At 58.7% G+C, this 5,431-nt stretch overlaps 1 protein-coding gene across 2 annotated transcripts in view; it reads left to right on the plus strand.

Annotated features, from left to right (window-relative positions):
• Nucleotides 1-17: 17 nt before the first annotated feature.
• Elfn2 (extracellular leucine rich repeat and fibronectin type III domain containing 2) overlaps nt 18-5,431 on the plus strand; it is a 46,827-nt gene continuing 41,413 nt past the window's right edge. For both annotated transcript variants that reach the window (XM_033766248.1, XM_010613386.3), the window contains exon 1: nt 18-146. The gene's annotated coding sequence lies outside the window, so the exon portion shown is untranslated. The remainder of the gene's footprint in view (nt 147-5,431) is intronic.

Consider the following 5,431-nt stretch of genomic DNA (forward strand, 5'->3'; position numbering starts at 1 on the left):
TTGGGGGGTGGTGCGGAGGCTGGATGGTGGACGGTTCTGCTAGCCAGCGCTGCACCGCATCTCTGTGCCCCCATCTTTGCGAATGGAAGGCCCTGACTCCTCTCTTTTAGGAGGTTCTGCCGGTCAAGGAATTTGTCTTCTAACTGGTAAGGGGGGTTGGCTGGTGTTGGATGGCTGCCCCAGGGGGAGGGGTCCAGGGTGGGGCTGCATCCCCTTCCCTGCAGGGACCGAGGGTTTGGTGGGAGGACCAGAACTGTAGGGTGGGGGAAGGCTTTGCCCCTTCCTCCCCTGGCTGGTGTGGGGCGAGCAGCGAGGCGGCCCAGGGAAAAGGCATAACCGGCAGACTGCAGCCTGGCAGCGCTGGGCCACTGCTGGCTGTGTGTGTGTGTGTGTGTGTGTGTGTCCGCCTGCAGGCGCGTGTGTCAGTGCGTGTGTTTGCATGTGTGGGCTCCAGCAACTAGCCTCGGTGGTGTGGGTGTGTGGGTGTGTGTGTGTGTCCGCCTGCAGGCGCGTGTGTCAGTGCGTGTGTTTGCATGTGTGGGCTCCAGCAACTGGTGGGGGAGGGGAGGGGGTGGGTGTGTTGTCCGGCAGTGTGTGCACGTGGGGAGGGATGTGGGTGCCGAGTGTGTGGACACAGGGTGCATCCCACTGTCTGCACACGTAAGCACACACATGCACACAGCCTATGGCCCAGCAGGGTTTCCCAAGGTTTTTGGAAGGGAGAGAGCTGGTGAGTGTGTCAGTGTGCATGTGCGCGTGCGTGTGCACACTTGGGCAGCTTGTTAGGATGGAGGCTGCCAGGCTGTAGTGTGTCAGGTGTGCCTACCAGGGAGAAGAGGGGGAAAGTGGCAGGGACCCTCAGGAGGAGTGTAGTCCCTGAGACACTTTGTGCAGCTCTGGCGTCTGCCTGTGTCCCCCCCTGGGCTCTGCCCACCCGGCGGTGGCTTCTGGAGGGCACTGGCTTGGTCCCGGCTGAGCCACACAGGTGTTGGGCTGGAGTGTGTGCGTGTGAGTGTGTGTCCAGGCTGCGGCTGCCACTGTCAGCAGGCCAGACTGTCGGAGGCAAGAAGCTGGGGGAAGGGGCAGCTGTTGGCCGCACCCGTGCGTGTGGGAGAAGCTGTGGCCCTGGGCTGACTGAGTCAGTTGTGGGGACGTTTTCACAAGGGGAACTGGGCAGATTTGCATGCGTGTGAGTGGCTGCTCACAGCCCTGTCCCAGATGCCTGTGGACACCTGTGGGACATGCCATGTCTAAGCTGTTGGCAGGGCGTATGGGCTTGTACATGTGTGCAAATGTGTGTCCTGTTGGAGGTGCCTGCACACACAGGTGCCATCCTAAGCTAGCGCTGGTTTCTGCAGCTATGCACAGCGACATGGGGGCCACCGGGCCACCAGTCTGTGGCAGAAGGAAAGAGGACTAACTGAAGGGGGCTGTCGTGGAGAAGAGTGTGTGACGTCAGTGAGAATCTCGGGGTGTGACATCAGCTCCGGGCTACTAGTGACGTCACCGGGACAGCTGTATAAGGGGCCAGCCCGCCAGCCAGAGTGTATGTGATGTCACCGTGGATGTGGGGCTCAGTGTGGCCCTGTCCTATGTGTTTGAGGGGCAGAGGGGAAAGGGAGGGAACCTTTGAGTGAATGAGCCCCCAAGAGGCCTCCTGTGCCATGGCCTGAGTGGGTGTGGGACCCCTTCCTTGCCTGTGCCCCCCAATGCTGCCTCTCCTCTGCCCCCACATGGAGAGACCCCCTTCTGAGCTCTTGGCATTCTGTCCCAGGCAGGTCCCTCACCCTGGACACGTGTGTTTTAGAGCGTGATCTGCATGTGACGTCAGGAAATTGCCACAGCCAGCAAGCCCAGTTCTTGGGGCTTTCGTCTCATTTGGCTGTTTCTCCTATTTTAGGGTTTAGGCTCTCTGTCGTCTCTCAGCATCTGTGCTATTTGCATCCTGGGGAGGTTTTGAGAGAGGCAAAGGGGTTCTCCATGGGGCTTCTGGCAGGGCTCAGCCCCCATGAGCTCTGTCCCCCATCCCTCTCACCCAGGGGAGCTGCTCCTCCGTTTAAGTCTGACTTGGTATAAAACTTTCTTTTCCTTCCTTGATTGGCCTGGAAGTCCTGTGAAGTGGGCGGGCCGGCTGCTGTTCTGCGCACACTTGACAGATGGGCACACTGAGGCCTGTTCGCTGGTCTGTAACATCTGTGGCTGCAGGGTAACCTTTATCATTAGGTCCCTCCGGAAAAGGCAGGGGGCTCTTGATTTAGGGATGGAGGGATGGTATGCTCAGTGCAAGGGGGTGGCGTGGGGCACCCGAGAGGTCACTGGCTGGAACAGTGCCTGCCCTGGACTCCCAGGCAGTGCTGTGCATTCTTCCAGCCCACAGATTCAGGTGGAAATGGTCCATCAGCTGCCCGGCCTCCCCCAGTGGGGTCCGGGGTCACCAGGTGCTGCGGGACTGCTTGTCACCTGAGGTCCTCTGGGTGTCTGCTGTGGAGGCAGAGCTGGCTTCCCAGGAAGCCTGTGCTACATCCTGGCTGTGTGTGACAGTGGTGGCAGAGGGTCCTCTGTAAGAGGGCAGTGGCTGCTTGCCTTTGGGGCTGGGTCAGTGAGTGGGAAGGTGAGGCATCTGGGTGCAGGCCTGGGCTCCCTCCGGTCCTGCAAGCCCTATGGTGCATGCGAGCCTGCGCTTGTTGCCAGGTGGCTTTGCCCCAGGCGTGAGCCTCTTTAATGAGCCAGGCCTCTTTGGGGTGGGGTGAACAGACCAGAAGGTTAACTCAGTCCTCTGCCTCCTCCTTCCTCAGCCCAATCCCTGATTAAATTAACCTTCTCTTGCCTCAATTAGCACCTGGCAGAGCCACTGCCTGCGTAGCTGTAGCTGGAGCCTAGGGGGTTGGAGTCAGAGCCCCCTCTCCCCAGTCCTGTGCAGTCTTTGGAAAAGCCCTGGGCATGCCAGAGGACAGCGTGCCACCTGAGCAGGCGTGTGCCTGGGGGCCAGAGGGAAGGTGGTGGCTGCCAATGCTGCCGATAGTGACAATGATAATTACAGCGATAGTAATAACAAGGATATGAGCTAATATTTATTGAGCTCCTACTGAGAGCCAGGCCTGGTGTGAAGCTCTTTGTAAGCAGCACTTGGCACTCTAGTGCCACAAAAACCTCCTCCAAGTAGGAGATATTCTTATGCCCCATTTCACAGACAAGACAGAGAGGCTACAGTCCAGCCCAGGCCCACACAGCAGTGGAACCAGGATCCCCCCCATACACCCTGGAACCAGCACCGTCCACTGTCAAACTCCTTGGCCCGGTGGGCCTGGGCCCTTCCACCTTGGGGTGCCCCTCTTGGGGCCTTGCTTTGACATCTGCACACGGGGACAGTGACCCTACTGTAAGGAAGCAGTGGGTGGGGAGCCCTTTCTGGTGGCTGGAGGGACAGAGGGGCAGGAGGGAAGAGGTCTTGGGGACAGCTCCTGGGTCTCTCACTCCTCCCACCCCACTGGGCCTGCGCAGGGACCTGTAAAATCCCTTAAGGATCCTCCCAGTGCCTTCCACATTGCTGGGCCGGGGCATTGCTTGTGGGGCTCTCCAGGATCGTATCTTGTCTGGGTGCCAAAACTGTTGTGCTCACAGCTGCCCCCCAGAAGCTGCCACACTCTCCTCCATCTTGCTTATGGAAAGAGCAGGGGCTTTTGTCCTTATCCACACTGCGTGTGTGTGTGTGTGTGGTTGCACGTGTGTGCACCCTGGTCACCACCTCTCTCAGGGAAAGCACAGATCCAGTCTCAGGGGCTGCCTGACTGGCACGCTCAGCCCCAAGACTCAGATGTGATGTAACTTGGTTTCCCTCGTGGGCCTATCTATCTCTGTTGTCTCTCCTCTCTATGGTCCTTGCTGGATGGTTGCACGTGTGTGCACCCTGGTCACCACCTCTCTCAGGGAAAGCGCAGATCCAGTCTCAGGGGCTGCCTGACTGGCACGCTCAGCCCCAAGACTCAGATGTGATGTGACTTGGTTTCCCTCGTGGGCCTATCTATCTCTGTTGTCTCTCCTCTCTATGGTCCTTGCTGGATCTTGGAGAGACAGAGATTCTGGGGTCACTCTGCCTTCCCTTGCTAGCTTCATTTTGCGGGGAGGTCCTGGATGTTGTCGAGCTGTTTCCTGTCTGCCCCTCCCACTGTGCATCGGCCCCACATGGCCCTCAGAAAATACTTGTTGAGCAAACCCTTTCACCTCCATGCGCTGAGGAAGGTTCTGGGCATTTCCCACGTAGATGGAGCTCACATGTACCTGCTCTCACCGCACCTGGAGGACTGCTGGGCCCTGGGGCTCAGGCAGAAGCCTCTAGAGATGAGTCCCTGACCGCAGGAGCTCAGGGCCCTGGGGGATGAGGCCCAGGGAACAGCTGGCCAGTGCACCCAGTAGGGCTTGCTGGGCAGATGGTCCTTGTTAGTGTGTGACCTGACTGGCAGGGCTGGTGCTGCCGGCTGGGAGCAGGTGCTGAGCCAGCCTCATGGCAAGGCTGGGGAGGCTGGGATGCCTTCTGCTCTGGGCATTGCGGAACTCCGTCGGCTGGGCACCTGCCATGAGCCAGGCACAGCATGAGCCACTCTCCACTTGCTCGTTTGATTTTGGCTGCAGGCTTCTGAACGAGGTCCTGTGACCCATGGGTGGTGGGTATGCTCTGTGAAGTGATCGAGCGAGGAGCAGGGCGAGGAGTCCTGGAGAGGTTTCGGAGAAGTACTTTGAGGATATCCGCACAGGCACAGAAATGCTAGGTGAAGAAGTGCAGTCTTTTGTCATGAGCATCTCTGTTAAAATGTAGATTCTTGGCCCCTGCCTGCTGGACTTTTGATTCAGTAGAGTTGATGTGGGGCTCAGGAACTTTTTTTTTTTCTTCAGTCCTGGAGAGTGAACCTGGGGCTTTTGCACTTAGCTGCATTCCTAGCCCCCTTTTTATTTTTTAAGACAGGATCTTGCTGAATCACAAAGTTGAGCAGGCTGGGCTCAAACTTGGGAACCTCCTGCCTCAGCCTCCCAGAGTGCTGGGATTACAGATGTGTGCCCTGTTGGGCTTGGCTAGAACCCTCATTTTTAATGCTGTTCTGGAAAAACACATTACCCACGTTTACAGTGTGTGTTTAGGGGAGGGAAGGGCTATATGTTCCCCAGAATCGGAGGCTTGAGCTCAGAGCCAGGCCCTGCCTTCCTTGGGGGCCACAGCCGCAAGGCAGAGACCGGTACCAACAACACGCGTCTGTGTCCGCTGGCTGAGTCCCGCGTCCGTTCAGGGAATCCTCCTCCAGGCTCAGAGGCCCCTCGGCTTCGTTCCATTGCGCAGATGAGGACGCGGAGGCCGAGGCACCTGGCTGGCACAGCTCTGCGCGTTGTGGGCAGGCGCGGGGCTGCAGAGGGCCAGCGGCACCATGGACAGCGCACGTCC

This window comes from Fukomys damarensis, unplaced genomic scaffold, assembly GCF_012274545.1.
Source record: "Fukomys damarensis isolate Sample0158 unplaced genomic scaffold, DMR_v1.0_HiC HiC_scaffold_19, whole genome shotgun sequence".
Taxonomy (NCBI): domain Eukaryota; kingdom Metazoa; phylum Chordata; class Mammalia; order Rodentia; family Bathyergidae; genus Fukomys; species Fukomys damarensis.